Raw genomic sequence first — 25,705 nt, 5'->3', positions numbered from 1 at the left:
AATGCCCGTTTTCAAATCCTAAGGCCGGAGAGAAGAGACACAGTATGGATGGCCCTTTGTTCCATCCATATTGTGTCTCTCTCTGGCGGCCCGTGTAAAAGCCAGGTAAAAACCGATGTTTAAAAATTGAGGGACAGATGCAAAGCAAGAGGCTCTTGTTTTGCAATTGTCCCTCAATTTCTAAAAATCGTTTTGGTTTGGGTATACTTCTACATCTGTGCACCCGGGTGCACGGATGTAGAGGTACACCCAACCCAAAATGATTTTTGGAAATGGAGGCACAGATCCAAAGCAAGTTTGTTCCTCAATTTCTAAGAATCTTTTTGGGTTGGATGTATTTGTACATCTGTGCACCCCTCTTGGCAAGAGGGGTGCACAGATGTGACTGGGGCAGCGATTAGCTAAGTGTGGCAAAGATGGGATATAAGAGTGACATGTCAGGGAACTGGATGAAACCGTGAGTGGGGTGAGCGACATGGAGCAGAACTGGACGGGCATAGAGGGACGCAGGACAGACGTTCAGCAGTGCACATGATGTGGAGATCTGAGGCAGAAAGAACTTGGGCACCAAGCAGCATGAAAAAATTTTCTGCAATGAGAATGCAGACATATATTGACACAGGCCTCATGTTTTTCTTTAGCACAAGCAGCATCAAAATGTATTTTACAGTGGGGATGCTGGCATATAATCTGTGCACAGGCATTCTGAAAATGTGTTGGAAAATGCTCTAGTAGATACTCCCTTCGAGACTGGTACGGCTGGGCTGCATCTTTGTTGCTTATTAAATCCGCAAACCGCTTTAAGATTGTTTGCGGTTCCACGGGGGCAACTATAACAAACGTTCAGGATGAATGCAGTTGCGTTGCAATGCTGATTCTTGGAATACTAAAGTTAGAACATTTGTCACCAATCAATCCAACGCTGTAAAAATGAGTGTCCAGGGGACAAAGTTCCCCTTTGACCTAGGGGGAAGCTTTAACGAAGATGCACCGAGTCCACCAGTTCCTGGCGAGGAGGGAGAGCTTGATTTGAGTGGTCGGAGACCCCTAAACCCCTGTTAGTTCTCTGGCAAAGGAGATGGCATGAAAAATTAGACCTCTACAGCTACACCACGAAAAATAGATTTGTATCTGCGGTATGAGTCTGAAGCAAGTGCCTCCCACACACCATTATACCTAAAATGGGCTCAGTCACTGCACTCGCTTTTAGATTTCCAGGATGGGATTAACCTGTTGAGGACTTTTCTGAAACAGGAGGACTGTGCAGATCTTCTGGACTTTTGCATGCAGTGGTTTCAGGAAGCAGGGTCCTGGTGCTGCAAACGAGGAAAAGAGGCTAAAATTGTCCAAGGCTATTTACAAGAAGTACATTCTTGACAACCATGGCATTGTGCCTCGTCAAATCAAACCCGCCACAAAATGTTTCATCAGAGATTGTGTAATGCGCCAGCAAATTGATGCAGCCATGTTTGTCCAGGCACAGACAGAAATACAGTCCATGAATGGAGGCCAACACCTACCCAGTCTTCCCAAAGTCAGATATTTATTTGGAGTATACAAGAACTGGTGGTGAAAGCCCCAAAATCTATAGTGAACAGAGCTCTGGGCCTGGGACAGACAAAGGTGCCCCAGGATATTTGCCAACTCTCAATGAGGATTAGAAGTGGAGATGCAACTGTGATGGTGAAGAGTCAGCTGAGGTTGACACCCCCCACCCCCTCCGCCAGTAGGCTTACGGAGAAGCTGCTGCTTGAAACATCACTGCAGCACGCACTCAGCTCCAGAGGATTCAGCGAAGATGGAGAATTCTGTCCGCACAGATGGAAGGAATCGTGTAACCCTTATTATGTCAATACAGGCTATGCCATGGCGCCAGCCACCAGTGCCAGTGACAGCGAGGAACAGCGCATGTCCAGCGACACAGACACCATGTCTCTGATAGACAGCAGTGTGGTCGTCGGATAAGCCTAGCTGAGGGAAGTGAGAGGCCGCGGCTCTGCACAGGGTGATTGACGTGTGCCAGTGCAAAAAGGGTCTACACGTTGCCTGAGTTTCGCAGCGTCCAAAGAGGAAGCAGAAAGTGGGCTGCAAGCATATAAGGGACCTCGTTAAGGATTGGTGGTTTTGGGTCACATGTTCAGTGCCTATGGTTCTGATTAGCAAGGACCCCTGGGAAACCAAGTCCAAGGAAGCTAGATGTCAAGGTTCTTTGGTTTGTTTACAAGCAATTGGACTCTAGATTTCAGCACCTAAGCAAGTTTTAAGGTTTTGGAACAGTTGCTTTGTTAAAATCCTGCTTCTGAGCTAAAGAACAGCATAATGCTCACCTCCATGTCTTTAATAGAATCAAGACTTTTTTAAAAGTTATTCTGGAAAATCTTAATTGTTTGCAAACCAAGAAGGCATATTGCAAATACGAACCCTAGCCATATAGGAGTGTATGCTTTTCACATGGTCAATCAGGCCATCCTGATCATTCGACTCCATGAGAAACTGGGCATCACGGATCAGGCCCTGGAGTGGTTGACCTCCTTCCTCCTGGACCGACCCTCCCAGGTCGAACTTGGGTCCTTTCTCTCCACCACCTCTCTCTCCACATGTGTTGTTCCCCAGGGCTCTATCCTCTTACCCTGGCTCTTCAATGTCTACTTGGCCCCTTTGGCCCACCTGATCTCTACCTTCTCCTCTAACTTTGTGTTATGCGGATGACTCTCAGCTCTCTTTCAGGCTCCCCTCAGCTGTCTTTCCTCACTCGCTCATTCCTGACTGTCTATCAGCGATTCAGGATTGGTGCACCTCCACTGATCTCTGCCTTAATGCCAGTAAGACTGACATCCTTCTCATTGGGACCCTTGTTCCTTCTTTCTCTCTCTCGCTCAGACAGCCCTCCTTGGGCTCTCTTCTTTAGCCTTCCTGTGAGGCAAAAAACCTTGGTGTCATCTTTGATTCCACTCTCTCCTTCTCTCCTCAAATCACATACCTTGCCAAGAAGACCCACTACCAGCTGCACCTCCTCAGAGGTATTCTTCCTTTTCTCATTTTCCCCCAGAAGCTTACTGCCTCCAGAGTGCTGGTTCTCTCTAGGCTGGACGGATGTATACGATTTTGCCGTGGCACAATTGTTCGTCGCCGAATTCACTGTGTTCAACTCGGCCGCAAAGCCAATTCTGCCGCAGCCAAATCCAGCCAAATTGAAACCCTCCACCCACCCCCATATGCTCCCCCTACTTAACTTTTCGGCATCCGCTCATCTTCTGACCCTGCAGCATCTGATCCGTCCCTCCTATGCAGGGCTAATCTGACGTCGCAGGGTCCACTTTTCTTGTTTTTTTCTTCTTTTTTCTTCCTGTCCCCCGCCTCCAAAGCTCCAGAAGCAGGGGACACCCCGCTACCCACAAAGGCCATCACTCAACCCCCGCTCCCCATGTTTGGTAGTGATTACCCAAATTGATAGTTTCCAAACGATTGAATGGTACTGGCCGAATTTGGCCAGATGTACCATACGGTCAATTGGAAACTATCAATTTGAGTACTACTGGCTGAACTACTGCAACAGCCTCTTTCGAATGGATTGTGTTCACCAACGTATTCCTAATCTTTGACATGTAATGTCCAGCTTCAGCTGCTTCGTAAAACTTATTCGGCAGAGGGCGATGTGCGTCGATGGCGTCGAGTCGATGTCCCTCGAAGGCCTCGGTCAAGGGTGACATCGGAGATCATATATACCATGCGCGCGCCCGTTGGTCTCAGTTCTGTTTTTACGCAACAGCTATTGCTTTGTCGAAGGAGAATCGGCACGCCTCATCCTCCAATGACTTGTTTTTGAGAAATTCTTCGAAAAATCTTTCGAGTTGTCTTCATCGACGACTTCAACACCGAAAAGCGGTTTCAAAAAATGCTGGGACTGCGGGTCCAAGATGTCCCTTACCGACCCGCACCATGTCTGCTTGTGGTGCCTTGGCGAGGACCATGACACGGCCAATTGTTCAAAATGTCAATCCGTGAGTGGAAGGGGAAACTCCAGGTAGGAACATTACACAAATCCCATAAGCCCCGACCTGCTAAGCCTTCGGCCGACGAGTCGAGAAGAGACTCTCCTCGTAAAAAGAAGGCAAAGCGATCTAGGTCAAGGAGTAGTTTGCACCACTCGCCGTTGGCTAAAAAGTCAAAGAGGAGGCACTGGAGGTCGCCTTCGTCAACGTCTTCCTCCGCGGATTCACCCGTAAGGGTTGCATGTCACACAAAAAAGTCTATCCCAGCAGAATGGGAAGTTTTCCGAAAGGAAATGTAATTTTTTTTTTAAAAACAGGGTCATGCTCCTACTGAGCCTTCTAAGCAAGCCAGTAAGGATAGTTCTCGGTCAAAATCCTGTGCGCCCTCGAGCCTGGGAAAACGGCCTGACAAACATCGAGAGCCCTCAAGGGCCTCTTTCGATGAAAAGCACAAAGAAAAATCTAGATCAAGGTCCTCAACATGGAGACCGTCAACGCCATCAAAACAGTCAATGCCAACTGTGTCCTCGATGGCTGCTAAACCTTAGTCCACGACTGTGTCGTCGACATTGACTTCGACAACTTTGAAGACAGCTATGCTGCATACGCTGGCTGTTCCATCGAAGCCAGGTGCCTTTCCTCATCCGGCAACAATGAAGCCTTCAACGCCATCAAAGCATACACTGATTCCATCTGAAAAAGTCTATACTCCTTTACCCAGAAAGGAGTTTTTCAAATCACTCTGTTATGTTATAATTTTTCACACCCCCCGAGGGGTTGTAGTGCAACCAACACCCGAAGGCAACTTGTCGCTAAAACTGAACCATCAAATCAAGTGGAAGAACACAGTGGACCTAGAACAGCAGAGTTTTTAAGGCCTACCTAAATTGCAAATGAGCCAAAAGCATACGCAAAGTGATAGGAAGAGCATTCAACAGGGAAGCAGCTCTGATCGAAAAAGAGCGGCCACCAGTTCTCGCACAATGGACCCTGGGGATAGCCAAAAGAAAGCGGCCACAGGATCGTAAGGTGTGGGCAGGAACATACGGCTGAAACTTTTGTACTAGGCACAGTGATTTTAAAGTGAACACGCCTGGTCACCGGCAACCAATGGAGAGATCTCAAAAGAGGAGAAATATGCTCCCGAAAAAGAGTGCCGCTGGCAAGACGAGTGGCTGAGTTCTGAAGAACCTGCAGACGCTGTATCAGGTAATCTGGCTGAGCCAGATAAAGAGAGTTGCAGTAGTCTATATTACTGCGGACTAAAGCAGAGACCACTGCAGCGCGCAGATGGATGGGAATAAATTGAAAGACCTGAAATTCAGTTGGTTGGACAAACCGCACCAACTTGAGGGGCCAGAGACAGAGAGTCAGCACATTTAACACGGAGTCAGCTGAGTCTTGAGTCTTCCCTGATTTCCCTGTTGCTCTGCTGAATGAGGAACTCTTCCATTGCTACTGCCCAGAGGCAGAGCCTATTGCTACCTGCACCATAAGACCCAAGACACTCCGCGGAGTGGACGCGGAGTAAGCTGAGTCTTGAGAGTCTTTGGAGGCATGGTGGTTTGGGCAAGAAAAATGGGTGAGCCTGAGCCCTTGCCGGGTTCAAAAGGACGAGGACAAGGAACCCAACATCCCTTGACTCGATCGCAACTGCGCCGGGGAAATGAAGCTGTGTTTAGGCTGGAAGCAGTCCGGACAATCAAGTAAGAATAACTAATGATAATAGCTACTTGCCTAACAGCTGCAAGGGGGGAAGCATGCCCAAAAGTCGGATGTCATTTACTACAGCTTCGAACTTACACAGCTCTCCATATAGTGGGACCAAAGCAATGAAAGCAGCATTCATGGCTGTACAGTTGGCACCTCCTGCTGTGCCATTACCATCTCAAAAGCAGTCTTACTCTGGAAACACGCAGTTGCCGCAATGTATATCACCCAATGGTCCTGCTTTATCTGTCCGTGCTAGCATGCCCGTTTCGGCGCCTAGCGCCGTGTTAACACTCCCTCAGAATACCATGAGCTCCATGACTTCCGGAACTAATCAACCCCCGCCCAGTATCATACCTTGCGAGTCTATTGTAGCGAGCAGCACCGTGCCTTTGTTCTGTTCCTTCAAAGCGTGGAAGGATTGAAGACCGCGATTCCACAGGCATTATCTGTTCACAAATAAGAGTACAGAAGACACAAAATACAATATTGCCTACACAAAATAGTGAAGGACTGGCTCAGAAATCTACAAATTTAATGACAAACAAGACTGGTTCAACTAGCGAAAAAGAGTCCAGTTCAGAAGATTCCTCTACAGACTCATCGTTCATAGAACAAGAGTACCCTAAAATTCGCAGATTACAGCATCAAACCAGGGCAAACATACCAGAAGGACCTGTAAATCAGGATGAACTGCTCACAAAAATCATGCGAGACTTGCAACCAATTCTAACATCTACACTAACGTTGTCTTTGAGTCCGTTCATTAAGTTGTATGAGCAAGTGAAGGACAGCTTGAATTATCTAACTACTTTAGTCGTCCTGATGAATTCCAAAGTGGTCAATTTGGAATATGACAACAACCTATTTAAGCAAATGTTGTATGAATCAACAAATAAAATTGACAGCTCTCTGGCGATGCTAGTTGATCAAAAACAAATGAATAGTGATGACAAGAAGCTCCTGGCTGGATTGGCCAAAGAATCCCTCAGCTTATTAAGGCACCAAAAACATAATGTCCACGATGGACCCAGTCCGCAACCTAGAGTGGACCACGCTGTACATGATAGTGAGCCCGTTGGTGTACGATCAGTAGTCAAGGAATCAAACAAAGAGGCTGTTAACAAAGAAGTACTAATGGAAATGCCTGTAGAAGTTCTGACTGTAATCAATCGGGTCCGAATTTGAGAGCAGATCAAATAACAATGGACACAGCAAGCGTAATAGAAACGCAACGAGAGAATGGAGAACATGCCAGTGAGGCCAAGATAATTACATCTATTCCCCTAAATGGTGATAAAGAGCACATGGGGGAAAATTCGCCCGAAAGAGCTAACAGCCTGAGCTAGTTTGTGTCCCGTATACACTATGAACAACTGATTGTCAAACCAAATTTTGGATGTTCTTGTAGTGTAAAAGCTTAATGCTCTTCTAGGATCTAACCTATGAAGTCTTTCTTCCTCCTTACCAGGGTGAGGTGGCGGGTAGAAGAAAGGCAGGACAATGTTATGGTTTAAATGAAAATCCAAAATTATTTTCGGTAAGAATTAAGGTTTGACCTTCAAGATAACCTTGTCCTTGTAGAAGACTGTAAAGGGTGGCTTTACTAACAGTGCCTGCAGCTCGCTCACTCTGCATGCTGATGAGAGATCAACCAATAAAATGGTTTTAAAGGTTAACAACCGTAGAGGACACGTGTACAAGGGTTCAAACGGTGCACATATTAAGAATTTTAAAAGCAAATTTAAGTCCCAAACCGGAACCTGTAAGGTAGATGGAGGATACACATTAGTGAGTCCTTTTAGAAACTGAGTCACTAGAGGGATTTTGAAATAAGAACATTGCTCTGGCGAGTGCTTAAAAATGGATAGCGCCGGCAGATATCCTTTAATGGTACTAATCTGGAGCCCTAATTTGGCTAAGGATAGAAGAAAGGACAGTACATCTGGTGCTTTACAGAGGAAAGCATCCACACTCCTTTCGTTGTGTTAGGAAAGATTTCATAATTATATGTAATTTTCGCTCCATGTGTCAAGCCCCAAACATTTTGCTGCTGTTTAGACACCATTGACTGACTTTGCCAGAAAAGCACAGCCTTCAGCTGCACTCCTCTGGGCTTTCGCCCACTTTTTATGGGGAAACTGACATTCCCTGAAGGCAGTCACTACTGGGAGACTTTGTTTCCCTTAGTCTTTTTTTCATGTTGCAACTTTTGTGCAACATGTAACAAGTGTGCAATGCATTTTACCATACAGCACACTTGGGGTTGACTTTGTATAAACTGTGCAGATGTGTCCTGGACAGGACTGGTGGCAGCTATCTTTTTGCATTATTTCTAACCCTTTCCTGCCATGTTAACCGTGTTAGGCACGAATAGGTGGTCTGGATCCAAAATGGCCATGCCACGAGGTTCTTTGTCCTGTCCTTTGGCCATCTTGCCCCTTCACCTTCCCCAGGTCGAGCCGACCCGGGTCAGTCCTTATTTGGTCATGCACTTTCCCGCGAAACCCAAAGCTTTCGCGGGCTTCTGCATGCCTTGTGTGTGTGCCTCCAGGATGTGGGCTGGAACGTCTGGTTCCAATACACATCCTGGGTGCCAGAGTCTGGAGCACCATGAACGACCAGGACCACTGTGGTCCGTGATTGGTCCACGTACAGAGTGTGTGTTTGTGACCAGATCTCCCATTGGGTCCTCTCCGTTTTGGCGCGAAGGGAACTTTGGATAAGAGGAGGCCGAAAACACCCATACCATGTCGATCCCCTGAGTTCTCACTGAACAAAGGATAGGATCCAAGTATCCTGCAACTACGAAGCTGAGTTGAGGAACCGCTGGTGACCCGCTGGAAGGTTTGGCACCCTGAGCCCACTGTCGTCCCGTGGGACCCCTCTGCATCTGATCATCCTAGAAGGTCTGCGAAGACGCTTTGACCCACTGGAATAGTGGGACCAACTATTCTCGGCACCTTCATCAAACCCTGCAAGTAAGCTTTCTCAGTAGTGTCCGTGGGCCAATTAGTGGGCTGACCAGCTTACCCAGTTGCTTTGCTCTGTCACCGCCGCCGTTTCGAGGAGGCCCTCGAAACTTGGTATACTGCTAGCTCTGTGTCCCGGCACCCTGACACCGAATTTCGTACACTTGGCATTCCCAGGTCTAAAGTGAGACGAGGGCGCCAGGACTGGAGTAAATGCGGTTACCATGTTGCCCTGCCGTGGCAACGTCTTTTGTAAGTCCGCTGCATTTGTAACCCTCTTGCCCCTCAAGCCTGCTGCAGTGAAACTGGGTCGATTCATCCACCTGGAGCGGAGAAATCGCCACTGTCCCGTTTGGGAATCATCGCTGTATCTCAGGAACTGAAAGGTGCCGAGACGTCCTTTTTGCTGCATTCGAACCTGCAAGCGAAGTGGACTGAACTGGCGAAGTTTGGGTCTGCTTACGTCAAGGACGGTGAGTACTCCATACCCAAATTGGTGGGCCCTAGCGCAAGGGCCAGTTTTTACACATGAATGGCCCCTGGGGCCCCCTTGTCACAGCCCTCGCCCAAAACCCCCTCTGGCAAACCCATTGGCCAGGTGGAGTCAGGACTCGGGCCTCTAGAGCCTGGCATCCTCTTCAAAAGCCCTCATGGGGCCAGTCCTGGCACCTATGGCGGCAGGCTCATACACCATGAACAACAATGTGCTTGGGAACTACTTTATTGTATTGTCAGCCAACATGGAGGCATCCACATAGCTTGGTTCCCTAAGAACCAAGCTATGCGGTCTAGTGTTTTGGGTGTGGCAGGCCTGGAACTACTTTCCCTGATACTACTTTACCTGGGCTATTTAACCCAACCCTGACTGCAGAACATGCTTCGGTTACTTTGCAGCTTGCAACGTGACGCTCACCGTGTCCAGCTATTCCCTTGAACTTCAGAGAAGCAGAACCTGCAAGGAGACAAAAGGAACAACATTAGCAGCAGCATCTTACCTGCAGTCTTCATCTTTAAATACTCGCAGGTACTGAGAACAGCTTCCTCGAATCTGCACGCCTCCTGGACAGAACGACCTGAAAGAGGAAGATGGAGGCAACATTAAAGAAAGTTGTAGAGACATTTACAAATTACGAACTGCTCAAAAGGCTTACCTGGCTGGTCGCCTCTCGGCTGGCACCACTCCAGACATTCCACTCGCGCTGAACAACGCGACCAACAAGGAAGGAAAACACAGGTTAGCAAAGGCAAGACTTCGCAGCACTGCGCATAGCGCTTACTTACCACATCATAGCGCTCTTAATGCGCCATCATTTACCAGCGGGGCTCAACCAAGCCTTTTCGCCGCCCTGAAGCTCTGCATACCTAAGGGAGAAAAAAGAGACATTTTAAACAATGAAAGGCATGCAGGATAGCAACAAAACTAAAGAACAGCAATAAGACCTACCTGAACAATATCAAACGGGCCGGCGTCAGTGAAGTAACTGGACCGCACTCACCCATGAAAGACAACGTGCCCCTGCAAAGAAGGCAGGACAGAGAGCATGCCTAATTCTACCACAAGGTGAGGAGAGGGCGCCAGAGGGACTGAAATCATACGGGGGTGGAGGGAGGATACTTACCCCATTCGGTCAGTCTTGAACACAGTCCTCCTGTATTTTCAGGCAAAACCTTCCCCGCAGACCACATCAGGGCAAAGCTGAGAAGCATACCAGCGAGTAACCCGGTTGGTTGGCGTCCCTGTGGATACCAGGTGAGCGTAACAGAACGCAAAGCCTACCATAACAAATCCACCTGGGCGCCATGGAGACATCAGAAATGGACCAATTGGCCCAATTACTAGGGGAGCTTCGTGCTGAGGTTCATTCTGCCCGACAAGAGACTAATGCCCTTCGGAGAGACCAAATAGTGACCAAAGAACGCACTGAAGAGATTAGCAGGCAATACTTGCAATCACAGGCAGGACAGACGCCTCTACTTGGAAGCAATCCAACGATGCAAAACCCTGCCATACCACCCACTTCGGTACAGATCACGTTACCTGGAACAGTGCCCCTGGAACCACCAGAAAGGTTCTCAGGCGACCCACGGAAGTATGCGGCATTCATCAATCAGTGCCGCCTTCATTTTCTTTGTAGGCCTGGAGCATTTCCAAATGACCAGGCTTGGTTAGCTTTTGTCTTATCATACCTGAGTGGTAGTGCAGCAGATGGTCGGTGCCGTTGGTAACCCATGACGATCCTCTATTACATGACTTTGGGGGGTTCCAGAGAGAAATGGAAAAACTTTTTGCTCGTCATACCCAGGAAAAAGCAGTAGACAATGAGCTCTTGTCCCTCCGACAGGTGAATCAGGACTTGTTAACGTACATTGCTACCTTCAACAGACTAGTTGCCTAAGCTAGGTGGCCAGAAAACAAAAGAACCACGTTATTCCATTGAGGCTTACGAGGCGAATTAAAGGACGTCTTAGCCCAGGTGGTTGATCCACCCAGAGACTGTGCAGAATTCATAAATCTGGTCATGCAACTAAACCACCGGTTGCAGGACCGAAAGGCGGACCGGTCTAAGACGGACCCTCGGACCGTGTATGTTCGACCAAGGGAAAACACCCCCCGTGTACCTGAAAATGCTGTAGAACCCATGCAGAATGGAGGGATACGGCCTCCATTAACAAAACAAGAGCGGGACAAAAGAAGACAACAACAGCTTTGTTTGTATTGTGGGAAACCAGGACATTTCCTGAAGGACTGTCCAGTAAAACCCCCAAGAAGAACAGTCGGGGCCACATAGAAGGATGAAGCTAAGGAATCGGAAAACTACTAAGCTCGACAAACGTAGAGGTCAATTTGTCGAGTGAGAAGAAAGAGTTGCTGACCTCGCACTTTGCAATACCAGTGATCTTAATAAACCACCAACAGTCGTCAAGAATGCATGCCGTTGAAGCATACATCGATAGCGGAGCAGTTGGAAATTATATTGATCAAGAACTGGCAGCAGAGATGGGGCTTCCTTTGTGTTCTAAGCCAACTATGGACAAGGTAACCACCGTGGATGGGACAGAAATCACTTCCGGACCAGTAACCCAGTGCACAGCCAGGGTAACCTTGCTGTGCCAGGATGGACATCGGGAGTCTATTTCATTCGATCTCATCAAGGCACCTCAGTTCAGGCTAATACTAGGGATGCCATGGTTGGTTGCTCACAACCCTTTGATAGACTGGCGGGCACGAAAATTAACCTTCCCCGGTGACTGCTCCCCTGCCTGCTATTACCAAGAGGAGAAACCCGACGTCTGTATCCCCATGACTCCCGGAGTGACAGTATCAACCCTGGGAGCAACTAATACCTTGCCAAGTGAATACCATGATTTCCAGGATGTTTTCCGGAAGGACCAAGCCAATACATTGCCATCGCACAGGCCCTATGATTGGCAGATCGACCTTGTTCCTGGTGCACAAATCCCTTGCGGCAGGATCTACGCTCTCACAGAACCCAAAAACCTTCATTTGAAATCCAAGATCATGTCGGGCACATTCGTTCAGTCCTCACCAAGCGCCGTCAAAATCGCTTGTTTGCAAGGCTTGAAAAATGCTTTTTTCACGTCACCGAAGTAAAATTTCTTGGTTTTATCCTTACGCCAGGAGGCATCAGAATGGACGTGCACAAGGTAGATGCCATTCTGAAATGGCCTTCACCGACGTCTCTGAAAGGGGTATAAAGCATGCTGGGCTTTGCGAACTTCTACCGCCGGTTCATCCCAGACTTCTCTCAGGTTGTGCACCCAATCACAGTACTATTACGAAAAAACAATAAAGTTTGCTTGGACCGAAGAAGCAGAAGAAGCCTTTCAGGAACTTAAACCAAGGTTTACCTCCGCTCCAATCCTGCGACATCCTCGTCCAGACCTCCCTTATGTCGTTGAAACTGATGCGTCCAGTCTCGCAGTGGGGGCTGTCCTTTCACAGAGAGACGCGGAAACCATCCAGCTACATCCTGTGGCCTCCTGGTCGAAAAAGTTCTCACCCCAAGAGATTAATTATGCCATCACGGACAAGGAACTCCTGGCTATCAAATCCGCCTTTAAAGCCTGGAGGCACTACCTTCTGGGGGCCAGACACACCATTACAGTCATCACAGACCACCGAAACCTGCAATATCTAAAAACAGCCAAGGCCCAGTCCTCGTGCCAATTACGGTGGGCCCTTTTCTTCGCCGAATATGATTATGTAATCACATTTCGACCAGGAGTCAGAAACGGAAAGGCGGATGCCTTATCTCGCATGGGCATAGATGAAATAGTATATACAACTCCAGACCCAGTACCTATTATACCTGAAGACAAACTCTTGGGTATCACGACAGCCTTAACACAAGCAGAACTACGAAAAGAAATCCAACGGACAATGAATCCTGATGCCTACCTCGCATGGCAAACTCAAGGAGAACAATATACCATCAAGGACCATCTACCCTTTTTTAGGGATCGCCTATATGTACCCAAGAAGGAATTACAACAGCATATTATTTCAAACTATCACGATTCACTGATCGAAGGGCAACCTGGTATTGCCGAAACCCTAGCTAAGGTGAAAGAGAACTTTTGGTGGCCTACCTGGCATAAGGACATCATTCTGTATATTCAGTCCTGCGGTGTCTGCGCACAAAATAAATCACAGAAACAAAAACCATATCTGGTCTCCTACAACCATTGGACATTCCTCCAGTTCCATGGCACACTCTTTCCCTTGACTTCATCACTGATCTACCTCCAAACCAAGGGTTCAACACCATCCTAGTAGTTGTGGACTTATTCTCGAAGATGGCCCATTTTATTCCTCTCAAAGGCCTCCCAGACGCAGCCACTTTAGCAAAAGTGTTCCTGGAGGGTGTGGTTAAGCTACATGGCTTCCCTTCGGTTCTGGTCTCTGATCGAGACAGCCAGTTTGTTTCAAACTTCTGGAAAAAATGTTGTGCTATGGCGCAGATCGATGTTCGGCTATCTACCAGTCACCATCCCCAAACGGACGGCCAAACCGAGAGAACCAATCAGACACTCGAGCAATATTTACGGTGCATGCTGCACCGGGAACAAAGGAATTGGAAAGACCGACTATGGATAGCCGAATATGCATATAACAATTCTTTGCATTCAAGCACTGGACAAACGCCCTTCTATACCCTTTATGGCAGACATCCATGTACCTCTGAACTAGACCCTCCAGCCAGCTTGGAAATGCCAGCGGTAAAGACTCTACACACAACCATTACTCAGGCTTTCAAAAGGGCAAAGGAACACCTTATTCATGCCAAAGAAAAACAAAAGAGATTCGCCGACCAACACCGGAAAACGGCCCCCGATTATCAAGTAGGAGACAAAGTTTGGTTAGCTGCTAAATTCGTACCCATCAAGGGAACCCGGACCTTTCATCCCAGATTCTGAGGACCCTATACCATTAAGGCAATTATCAACCCAGCAGCTGTGAAACTGGATTTACCACCTAATCTACACATCCACCCGGTATTCCATGTGTCCCTCCTGAAACCAATGCAACCCGGCACACGGATTGGGACACCACCTAAACCCATAGTTGTTGACGGAGAATCAGAATTCGAAGTCAAAGATATCTTGGATTCTAAATACTCTAGGATCAAGCTATATCATCTCGTCGATTGGAAAGGATTTGGACCACAAGATAGATCCTGGGAGCCCAGTGAGAATATCCATCCACCACATCTAATCAGGAAATTCCATCGGAACTTCCCAACCAAACCTGGGCCAGACAGAAGGAACACCATGGGAGGGGCCTTAGGGGGAGTGCTGTCACGACCCTCGCCCAAAACCCCCTCTGGCAAACCCATTGGCCAGGTGGAGTCAGGACTCGGGCCTCTAGAGCCTGGCATCCTCTTCAAAAGCCCTCATGGGGCCAGTCCTGGCGCCTATGGCGCCAGGCTCATACACCATGAAAAACAATGTGCTTGGGAACTACTTTATTGTATTGTCGGCCAACATGGAGACATCCACATAGCTTGGTTCCTAAGAACCAAGCTTTGCGGTCTAGTGTTTTGGGTGTGGTAGCCTAGGGACTACTTTACCTGGACTATTTTGTTGGGACCATTTAAACCGCACCCGAGCAAGACAACACGCTTTGCGTTACTTTGCAGCTTGCAACGTGACGCTCACCGTGTCCAGCTATTCCCTCGAATCTCGGAGAAGCAGAACCTGCAAGGAGACAAAAGGAACATCATTAGCAGCAGCATCTTACCTGCAGTCTTCATCTTTAAACACTCGCAGCTACTGAGAACAGCTTCCTCGAATCTGAACGCCTCCCGGACAGAACGACCTGAAAGAGGAAGATGGAGGCAACATTAAAGAAAGCAGCAGAGACATTTACAAATTACGAACTGCTCAAAAGGCTTACCTGGCTGGTCGCCTCTCAGCTGGCACCACTCCGGGCATTCCACTCGCGCTGAAGAACACTGAGACCTACAAGGAAGGAAAACATAGGTTAGCAAAGGCAAGACTTTTCAGCGCTGCGCGTAGCGCTACTTACCGCAGCATAGCGCTCTTAATGCGCCATCATTTACCAGTACCAGCGGGGCTCAACCAAGCCAGTTCGCCGCGCTGAAGCTCTGCATACCTAAAGGAGAAAAAAGACATTTTAAACAAAGAAAGGCATGCAGGATAGCAACAAAACTAAAGAACAGCAATAAGACCTACCTGAGCAATATCAAACGGGCCGGCGTCAGTGAAGTAACTGAACTGCACTTGCCCATGAAAGACAACGCGCCCCTGCAAAGAAGGCAGGAAGGAGAGCACACCTAATTCTACCACAAGGTGAGGAGAGGGCGCCAGAGGGATTGAAATCATAAGGGGGTGGAGGGAGGATACTTACCCCAGTTGGTCAGTCTTGAACACAGTCCTCCTGTAGCAGAACCTTCCCCGTATACCACATCTGGGCAATGCTAAGAAGCATACCAGCGAGTGACCCGGCTGGGTGGCGTCCCTGTGGATACCAGGTGAGCGTAACAGCCACGCCAGGGCCTGACCGGTGATCCCCAGGTTATCACGGAGACGGTTGAGCAGGATGGCATGGTTGACTGTGTCAAAGGCAGAAGAGAGATCAAGTAAGATGGGGACACAGGGGGTGATGGAATCAAGGTTGGAGAGCAGGTCTTCACAGATGTTCAGGAGAGCAGTTTCCGTGGTTCTGGCAGCTCTGAAGCCAGACTGATTATCATGGAGACAACCAACACATTTAGTGTGAAGATTGAGCTGGGAGATGGCCAGCTTTTCCAAGAGTTTGCCCAGGAAAGGAGTGATGGAGATTGGGCGATAGGTAGCCGGGCAAGACGGGTCGGCAGAGGGTTTCTTAAGGAGAGGGTGCACAAGGGAGTGCTTCAGGGTTGAAGGGAAGACTGCAATGGCAAAGGAGTGGTTGCAGAAATCGTCCAGGGCAGGAGCCAGGGAGTCAATGTGGTCCTTGATGGCTTTGGAGGAACAGGGATGAACCTGTTCTGATGAGACTTTCATAGATCAGACTTGTCTGGAAACCTCATCTGGGGTGAACAGGGGAAAGGCAGAGAAGGAGGGGGGAGAGGTGGCCAAAAAAGGGTCAGAGGAAGAGCAGGGAGTAGATGGAGGAAGGGGAGAGGAGGAGAGAGAGAACAGGATGTCCTGAGTTTTAGAGATGAAATGAGAAGCCAGTGCCGTGCCGTGCAAACATCCCTAAGTCAATGGCTTTATCTAAACCCGAAGCACATCCTATGCCATTTCTGCCCTACACCACTCTCTCTGTGTTCTGGTCTTTCCTGAACCCCTCTCTCCCCTGCACACACTGGTCACCCCGTGTTGCAAAACATCCCCATCTTTCATCTGCACTCCGTTCTTGTTCCCATCTCTCCCCTCCCTTGCTCCTCTTTTTCTGTCCTCTGCACCCTTTCAACCCTTTTTCACTTTGCATTCCCCCACTCTACTGCACCCCAGTCCCTCACTTCCCATTCCCCCATGGCCAGAACCCCACAACTCATCTGTACACTTACTCAGCACTTTCTCCTCAGTCTTCAGAGCAGCCTTGATATCCTTGGGCGCCTTTCTACAACTATTAGTCATGCTCCATTGGGGTACCTCATTTTGCGGTCTTCTCCGGGTCACTCTCGAGGCAAGGCCGAGCCAGTGCTCTGCACACATGCTTGTATTTATTACTTACACTATAATGCTGCTTGCCGCATGCTGCCCCCCCATACCGACCTGCACTGCACTGGTTTGAGGCCACATGTTTGCCTCACCTGCACTGTATGCAGTGTCAGTATAAATACACTCATCGCTCTGTGGTGATGAAGTCCAGGTATGGACCCAGCAGGGGGTTGAGATGGGCAAGTGGGTAATAAGGATTATAAGCCACTTGAACTTCCATAAACTAGTGCACTGTTCTGGATGTGCTAAGGGAACGGAAGGGAAGATGGCAACATGCTTCTTCTCACTGCAACCGCATTAATACTGCATATACCATAGGGACCTCTGGGAGCTCTGGGAGGCAAACATACAACACAAGGGAAGGGAAACTGCAACGGAGCATGGACAGGAATGCGCACTGGCACGCAGGTCCATGGGGGAAAGAGGCCCGCTAACAAGGCCATACAGTGCTGTCTCGGGTCACTGTCACCAGGTAAGTAGCACGATGTAAGTGACTGGCCTGCACTTATTTTCGGGGTGTTGAGCTGTGGGGTCAGGTCTTTGTAGTATTTACACATTAGCCCGCAGTGCAGGTCTAAGTAATTGTTACGCTCACCTGGCTCCCACAAGGGCGTCGATCTGAATTGGACAGCTGCGGCCTCCACCAATGTGACGCATAGTGCCGAGATGACGGACTGGACTGGGCCACCTAGCTTCGTTTGCTTGGCCCGTAGGAATATTCTTGCTGTTCTTGTCTTCCCCTTAGGTGCCGGAGTGCGGCGGGAGCATGCAGAAGGATGCAGTGGAATGTGAAGATACTGCGAAGGCCGGTGAGTTCAGCGCGGCACTGCTGCAGGCGAGGCGACGCGCATAAAATAACTTCTTTCTTCCAGCTCGAAGGCGCGATGGATCGGGAATTCAGGTAAGGATCAAAGGTATTGCTCTTGTTCTAACCTTTTCTCCTTCTCTCCCCTTTTTCTAGGGGCGGGCGTGGCAGAAGACTGGATGCTGACTGCAGGCACGGTGAGCGTTACGCTGCTGGCTGCAGAATAACGCGAAGCGTGTGCTGGCTTCAGGTGTGGTTTAAATAGCCTCCAAAGCAGTCCCAGGTAAGTATTCCTCCCCAGCCCCACTCGAGTAAATAAATAGTCCCTTAGGTAAAGCAGTCCCTTCCAAGCCTCCTTTGGCTTGGAGCTCTTGCAGCATGGTCTGCATCAGGTGAGTTTGCAGCATGGTCTGCATCAGGTAAGTTTTAATCTATGAGCCTGGCGCCTATGGCGCCAGGACTGACTCTCCATATGAACCTGGCGCCATAGGCGCCAGGACTGCACCCAAATAGCCCCTAGCAGGGGTTGTTGGGTTTGCTTAGTGTAACTTGATGCCTGCTTCCGGGGTTGCTGGACTTGGTCTGGGTCCCCGGGGGTAGGCATCATGACAGCAGCTCCCCCCCCCAAGGCTCCTCCTAAAGTCGTTCTTCCCTGTGCTTTCGGTTTGTCTGGGAAATTTTTTCATCAATCGGGGTGCATGAACGTGGTCACTAGGTTCCCATGATTTTTCCTGTGGTCCGTAACCTTTCCAGTCGATTAAATAAACAAGTTTGACTTTATCAGCTTGGAGTCCGGGATGTTCTTAATTTCAAATTCGGGTTCCCCGTCTGCAAGGATGGGGTCTGGTGGCTTGGTTAGTCTTGTCCCTGGTTGCACTGGCTTCAGAAGTGACACATGAAAGACGGGGTGAATTCGCATATTAGCAGGTAAGTCCAACTTGACAGCCACTGGGTTGATAATGGCCTTAATAGAGTAAGGTCCCAAATATCTCGGGTTAAAGGTCTGTGTTCCCTTTAGAGGTATATGTTTTGTGGCTAACCATACTTGGTCACCAACTGGTATTGTGTTGTGGAGTATCACTTCTATGCCGATCAGCATCTTTCTTGTATTTTTCTTTCGCCTTTTTTAAATGTCCAGTTGCTTCATTAAAGGCTTGTGTAATCGTAGCGTGCAGATGGTCCACTGCGGGCATTTCTAAGTGTTGGGGTGAGTCAAGGTCTGAGGTTCGAGGATGGTGCCCATATAAGGTATAAAAGGGGCTTTGTCCAGTTCCAGAATGTACTGAATTATTGTATGCATATTCAGCGATCCAAAGAATGTCTTTCCAATTACTCTGTCTGATGTAACATACAACGCAGGTATTGTTCGAGAGTCTGGTTGGTCCTCTCCGTTTGACCATCGGTTTGGGGGTGGTGACTGGTCGATAACCTCACATCGATTTGCGCCAATTGACAACATTTTTTCCAAAAATGTGAAATGAATTGACTGCCCTGGTCAGAGACCAATACGGACAGAAATCCGTGTATGCGAGCAATGTTTTCGAGGAACTCTTTGGCCAGGATTGAAGCTGAAGGTAATCCCTTTAAAGGAATGAAGTGGGCCATCTTGGAAAAAAGATCCACAATTACTAGAATGGTGTTAAATCCATTGCATGGGGGTAGATCAGTAATAAAGTCTAACAATAAGGTGTGCCATGGTGTAGGCGGAATGTCTAAAGGTTGTAAGAGTCCAGCTGGTTTTTTCTTTTGAATTTTGTTTTGGGCGCAAATGCCACAAGACATCACAAATGATTTAGTATCCTTTCGCCAGGTGGGCCACCAGAATTGTCTCTTAATCTTAGCTTCAGTTTTTGCAATACCTGGGTTACCCTCCATTAGGGTATCATGATAACGGGAAATGACTAACTCTTGTAGCTCCTTATGTGGCAGAAATAGCCGCCCTTGGTAATAAGGCAGGTCATTGGTGACAGAGTATTCCGGGCCTTTTTTACCCAGTCCTGCAGGGCTGTAAGATCAAAGAGTTGTTGGATCTTTACCTGAATGTCCTCTAGTGTCTGTAGAGTTGTCATGCCAAGAATCCTTTGTTCGTAAATTTTAGGTACTGGTTCTGGGTTCACTTCTGCCTCTCCCATCCCTATTCGGGATAAGGCGACTGCTTTACCATTCTTACAACCTGGCCGATAGGTTATCACGAAATCGAACTCTGCAAAGAACAATGCCCATCGGAGTTGGCGTGACGATTGGGCCTTGGCTGTCTTTAAATACTGTAAGTTCCGGTGATCGGTGATCACAGTAATGGTATGCCTGGCACCGAGAAGATAGTGCCGCCAAGCCTTGAAGGCGGATTTAATGGCTAATAACTCCTTGTCGGTAACTGCATAGTTTAACTCTGGTGCCGAGAACTTTCTGGACCAAAATGCTACTGGGTGAAGCTGGCCAGTTTCAGGGTCCTTTTGAGACAGGACAGCTCCCATGGCTAGACTGGATGCATCAGTTTCCACTATGTATGGAAGTTCAGGGTGTGGGTGCTTTAATGCAGGTGCAAACGTGAATTTCGCTTTCAGCTCTTGGAAGGTACTTTCAGCTTCTTCAGTTCACATAAAGCATTTATTTTTTCGCAAGAGTGCTGTGATGGGATGTACAACATGTGAAAAATCCGGGATAAATCTGCGGTAGAAATTGGCAAAGCCAAGCATGCTTTGTACTCCTTTAACTGAACTTGGTGATGGCCACTTAAGAATTGCGTCCACCTTTCGTGAGTCCATTCGGACTCCTATTGGGGTCAGCATAAACCCAAGGAATTCAACTTCTGTGGCATGAAAAACGCATTTTTCTAGTTTTGCATATAGTTTGTGCTGGCGCAATTTCTCAAGGACTGCTCAGACATGCTTCACATGGTCAGATTCTGAAGAGGAGTATACTAGAATATCATCGATATATACGACAACACAAACGTCAATGAGTTCACGAAGGACATCGTTCATGAAGTATTGGAAGGCTGCTGGTGCATTGCACAACACGAAAGGCATCACCTGGTATTCGAATAACCCATACTTAGTGCGAAAAGCAGTCTTCCATTCATCGCCCTCTTTTACACATACCAGATGGTATGCCCTCGGAGATCTAGCTTAGTGTATATGCAAACGTCCTTCACTTGGTCTAGTAGTTCAGGGATCAGAGGCAATGAGTATCGGTTCTTAACAGTTATCTGGTTCAATGCGCGGTAGTCTATGTACGTTCTGAGGTCACCTTCCTTTTTGGGCACGAAGAACAAAGCTGAAGATGCAGGGGACTTGGATGGGCGAATGAAGCCATTAGCAAGGTACTGGTCTAAGTATTGTCGTAGGTGAAGGTTCTCAGGTTCCGTAAGGGCGTAGATCCTGCTACAGGGGGGTTGTGCACCGGGTATGAGATCGATTTGACAATCGTACGATCTGTGAGGTGGTAAGGTGTTTGCCTGTTCTTTTTGGAAGACATCCTGGAATTCTTGGTATTCTGGAGGTAGTTGCACGACTGCTGTGGTTACTGGGGCCAGGCCTGCGTTCAGATTTTTCTTTGGGTAACAGGTTTGTGCACAATCTGGGAAGGTTATTCTCTTCTCTCGCCAATCAATACAAGGATTATGTGTTTCCAACCAAGGTATCCCCAGTATTATTTGGAACTGTGGGTCTTTGATTAGATCAAACACAATAGTGTCTCGATGCCCATCCTGACCTAATAGTGTCATCTCTGCGGTGGAATGAGTTACAGGCCCAGAGGCAATTTCAGTTCCATCGACTGTGGTCATGACATCTGAGGTGGTTTTTCGGCAGAGAGGTAGATTCATCCTGGAAGCCAATTCGTAGTCCACATAGTTTCCTATGGCCCCGCTATCAATGTATGCCCTTACTGCGTGCATACGCGATGGCTGCCTTGGATCTACGAGGACCATTGGTATGATGAAATGCGAGGTCTGAGTATCCTTCTTCAAGCTCGGCAAGCGGACCTCTACGCTTGTCGGGCGTGGTCGTTTCCCGAGTCTGACTCTATATGGCTTTTATCAGCAGCTCCTACCACCGTCTTGGGTGGTTTTACAGGGCAATCCTGTAGAAAATGCCCAGAAGTTCCACAATATAGACACAATTGCATTTGCCGTCTCCTTTCTTTTTCCTTCTGGGTTAAGGGTCCTTTAACCCCTCTGATTTGCATGGGTTCTGAAGCATCTGCTCCTTTGGGGTTAGCGTGGGTCTTGACCAGCACCCGATTCTCAAACTTGGCTCGATCAGCCTTTCTGTTCTGAAGTCTGTGATCTAACTGGACCACTAAGTCTATATATTCAGCGCAGTCTTGAGGTGGGTTCACGACTTGAGCCAAGACATCCTTGAGTTCTCCTCGAAGCCCTCGATGAAATAACGTGATTCGTTTTACCTCAGGCCATCCAGTTTCCACTATCAACCTATTAAAGGTCGTGATGTAGGATAGAAGGTCCTGGTTACCTTGTTGTAGGGACAAAAGTTCGTTATCCAGGGCCTGTCCTTGGGAGTGCCGGGCAAATAGTCTTTCCATGCTCATTTGAAAGCCCTGAAAATACCGAAGAATTGGGTCATCCTGAGTAACTAGTGGAATTGACCAATCAGCTGCACTGCCGCTGAGATATGATAATACGAAGGCTACCTTGGCTTGATTGTTTGGGAAGGCTCCGGGTTTGCATAAAAAGTGCAAGCGGCATTGGTTCATAAACACAGCAAACCTTTTGGGATCTCTGGCAAAGCGTTTGGGTGGAGCTAATGGAATACTTCCTGGTAGGTTTATTTGCACAGGGTTACTCGATGACACAGGAGCTGGATTCCCCCCTGGGACCTGGTAGGGGTGCTTGTCCAGCCTGGCTTTGCAGTAGTTGCCTAGCAAGGTCATCAGTTTGTTCCTTTGACAAAATCGGTTCTCTCCTAAGAGCATTGGTTTCTTGACTGTCGGAATGCACTTCAGCCCTCAGTTTCCCTAGTAATTGGGCCAATTGGTCAGTTCCTGAGGTATCCATAACGCCCGGATGGGAATTTGTGGGTAGGCTTCACGTACTGTTACGCTCACCTGGCTCCCATAGGGGCGTCGATCTGAACTGGACAGCTGCGGCCTCCACCAATGTGACGCGTAGTGCCGAGATGACGGATGGACTGGCCCACCTAGCTTCATTTGCTTGGCCCGTAGGAATATTCTTGCTGTTCTTGTCTTCCCCTTAGGTGCCGTAGTGAGGCGGGAGTATGCAGAAGGATGCGGTGGAATGTAAAGATGCTGCGAAGGCCGGTGAGTTCAGCGCGGCGCTGCTGCAGGCGAGGCGACGCGCATAAAATAACTTCTTTCTTACAGCTCGAAGGTGCAATGGATCGGGAATTCAGGTAAGGATCAAAGGTATTGCTCTTGTTCTAACCTTTTCTCCTTCTCTCCCCTTTTTCTAGGAGCTCCGGACTCTACCATGATTAAGGTAAGTCAAATGGCCCCCCTCTCCCAGGTGCAGTGCAGGCCGGCATAGGGAGGATTTATTAGGGGGAATGTGCCAACGTCATATTCATACAGTTTCTAAACACGTGCAGCGCATTGCAAACTGATCAGGGAATCCTGGCCTCTTAATGTTTCATCATAAATTGAAAAACTTGAGGGTTGTACCCTCGTTTTATTTCATGATAACAGGAAAAGACAGGCTTCGCCCCATGCCTCGTGAAGGTTTCAAATTGCATGCAGGTGACCCAACAGCACACAAGTGCTAAATTGGGCTATTCTGTGCATGCAATGTACACTTTTAAACGATGAGCAAAATACATACATCCCTGATGTGTTGCATGCACTGTTCACGTTTCGCATAGCCCCATTACAGAACATAAATGATATATCAACACCCAAGACCCCTGTGTTGCGCAACGTGCTCACGAGAGCATTGCAAGCCTACGAGACTTCAGAAAAAAGCCCCAGCTCAGAGGGATTCAATATTTACCGATTTTTACTCGTTGGTCGGAACTCTTAGTAGGTCGCTGCAGGCAAACTGGTTTGTGGTGACATACCTGGAGCACATACAACGGAGCGCTATTCTGGGATGGTCTCCATTGTTCGGAAAATTAAGCTATTTCTTTATGTTGAAGCTCATAATGGGATGCATTGTGCAGTATGGTCTTCCCGATGAGGGCATTCGTGAGGACCACAAAAGTCGGTGTGAAATGCAAGTTGCCTCAGACTGTGGATTCATTTGAAGCAGTTGAACCCAACTACGGTACTGTGGTGGCTGTAGCTGAGGGGAATTGTGTGTCGCAGGGAGCGGTTGGCCCGGGTCCGGGGGGGGGGGGCTTGTTTAGGCTCTGCAGAGCTCGAATTCAGATTTAGGAACCATACGTGTAGTGTGAGGTCAGAGCACCGCCACGCCACCACCTGCGCCTTGTGGGAATTAAAAAGCCATGATAGAGAGATGACTGTTTGGAAATCGTGTCGACTACAAAGAATAGTCTGTATTACATGAATGCAGAAATTAGAAATTACTGTCATGATGCCTTACCCTGGGGACCAAGACCAAGTCCAGCAACCCCGGAAGCAGGCATCAAGTTATACTAAGCAAACCCAACAACCCCTGCTAGGGGCTATTTGGGTGCAGTCCTGGCGCATATGGCGCCAGGCTCATATGGAGAGTCAGTCCTGGCGCCATAGGCGCCAGGCTCATAGATTAAAACTTACCTGATGCAGACCATGCTGTAAACTCACCTGATGCAGACCATGCAGCAAGAGCTCCAAGCCAAAGGAGGCTTGGAAGGGACTACTTTACCTAAGGGACTATTTTTTTTACTCGGTTGGGGCTGGGGAGGTCTCAGGAGGTTGAGTTGCAGTCAGAGTCTCACTCTGTCTCCCTCGATATTAACACACGCTGTCAGACAGTCACTCTCAGCAGGAGCACGTGTCGCTGCCTGGCTTCTCCTTCATTTTGGAAGCTGAGACTGGGCAGCAGTGCACTGCGCAGGGGCACATGCAGTTCCCCGGCCTGGGCACGTTCCAAATGCACAGGCGCGGGGCATGCATGAGCAATCAGCAGAAGTTCTTGTTTTAGCCCGCTGCTGCAGACAGTCTGAAGTTAACTTGTACTTTTGCACGCATGACCAGGGATGTCATTTCACCAAAATGCTATGGGTAGCGGACGTGACATCACACGACCCTTGACCTCTGATGACGTCACAGGAGGGGATGTCATTTGACCCCACCCCGAAGTGATATCGCGGGAAGCGATGGAACTCAAACTTTCACCTCTTGACAAAACAGGAAGTGGCTTCACATAGCATTGTTTCTAAGTACACTAGGAAAATATGTTTTATGATATCACTATAATGTGATGTACATTTCATACAAGAATGGATCACCATATGTATTGTTAGGATCAGTGTGTATAGACCCATATTACCAAATTACTGTGAATGCAAGCAGACGTCCATGGCCAAATGATAATGATGTGTTGTTATATAGCACTTACACTTAAGTGCTTTATATAGAAAAAATATACACCCAATATCACCCAACCTTTGTTGGTACTCATTTATCGACCTCAGAAGAATGAAAGGCTGAGTTGAGGTGTTCAAGAACAGACTAAATCAGTGACTCACCCCCTGAAGTCTGCCTGAAATGAACCTTTAATGAGTCTAGCAATTATTGTATAGAATTCCAGAAAGACACATTATTTGGTTTTCCTATTCTTCCTTATTTAGGGTCAGTGCTGAAAGTGTTATACTTGTGGCAACCCTGTTCTTTTTTTTTTCTTCTTTTTTTCTTCTTTTTTTTAGAGGCCTGAACAAGAAAGCCAGCCACTCCGGAAGTAAAGAGCCACATGATGCTGGCCACAGCCCAGGAGCTTGCATTACAAAAAAAAGACACTTTTTTTCCCATTTCTTTTAGGGGTAGCAAGGGAGACCTCAGAGGTCGCAGTTGCGACCTCTGGTGACCCCTAAATGACATCCCTGCGCATGACCTCTGCGGACTGCAGACGTATTTTACATGCTGAAGTGACACAAATTCTGGGGGGGATAAATGAC

General features: G+C 48.2%; 1 protein-coding gene and 1 pseudogene across 3 annotated transcripts in view; both read left to right on the top strand.

The window, feature by feature from the left end:
* The window catches only part of ACBD4 (acyl-CoA binding domain containing 4), a 1,158,671-nt gene that overhangs the window by 416,912 nt on the left and 716,054 nt on the right, over nucleotides 1-25,705 (top strand). The window lies entirely within an intron of this gene.
* LOC138522117 (axin-1 pseudogene) lies at nucleotides 931-1,965 on the top strand (annotated as a pseudogene).

The sequence above is a fragment of the Ambystoma mexicanum genome, chromosome 13 (assembly GCF_040938575.1).
Source record: "Ambystoma mexicanum isolate Mex_15411 chromosome 13, UKY_AmexF1_1, whole genome shotgun sequence".
Classification (NCBI taxonomy): domain Eukaryota; kingdom Metazoa; phylum Chordata; class Amphibia; order Caudata; family Ambystomatidae; genus Ambystoma; species Ambystoma mexicanum.
Note: the sequence above shows the minus strand (reverse complement) of the source record. Positions and strands in the feature narration are given on the sequence as shown.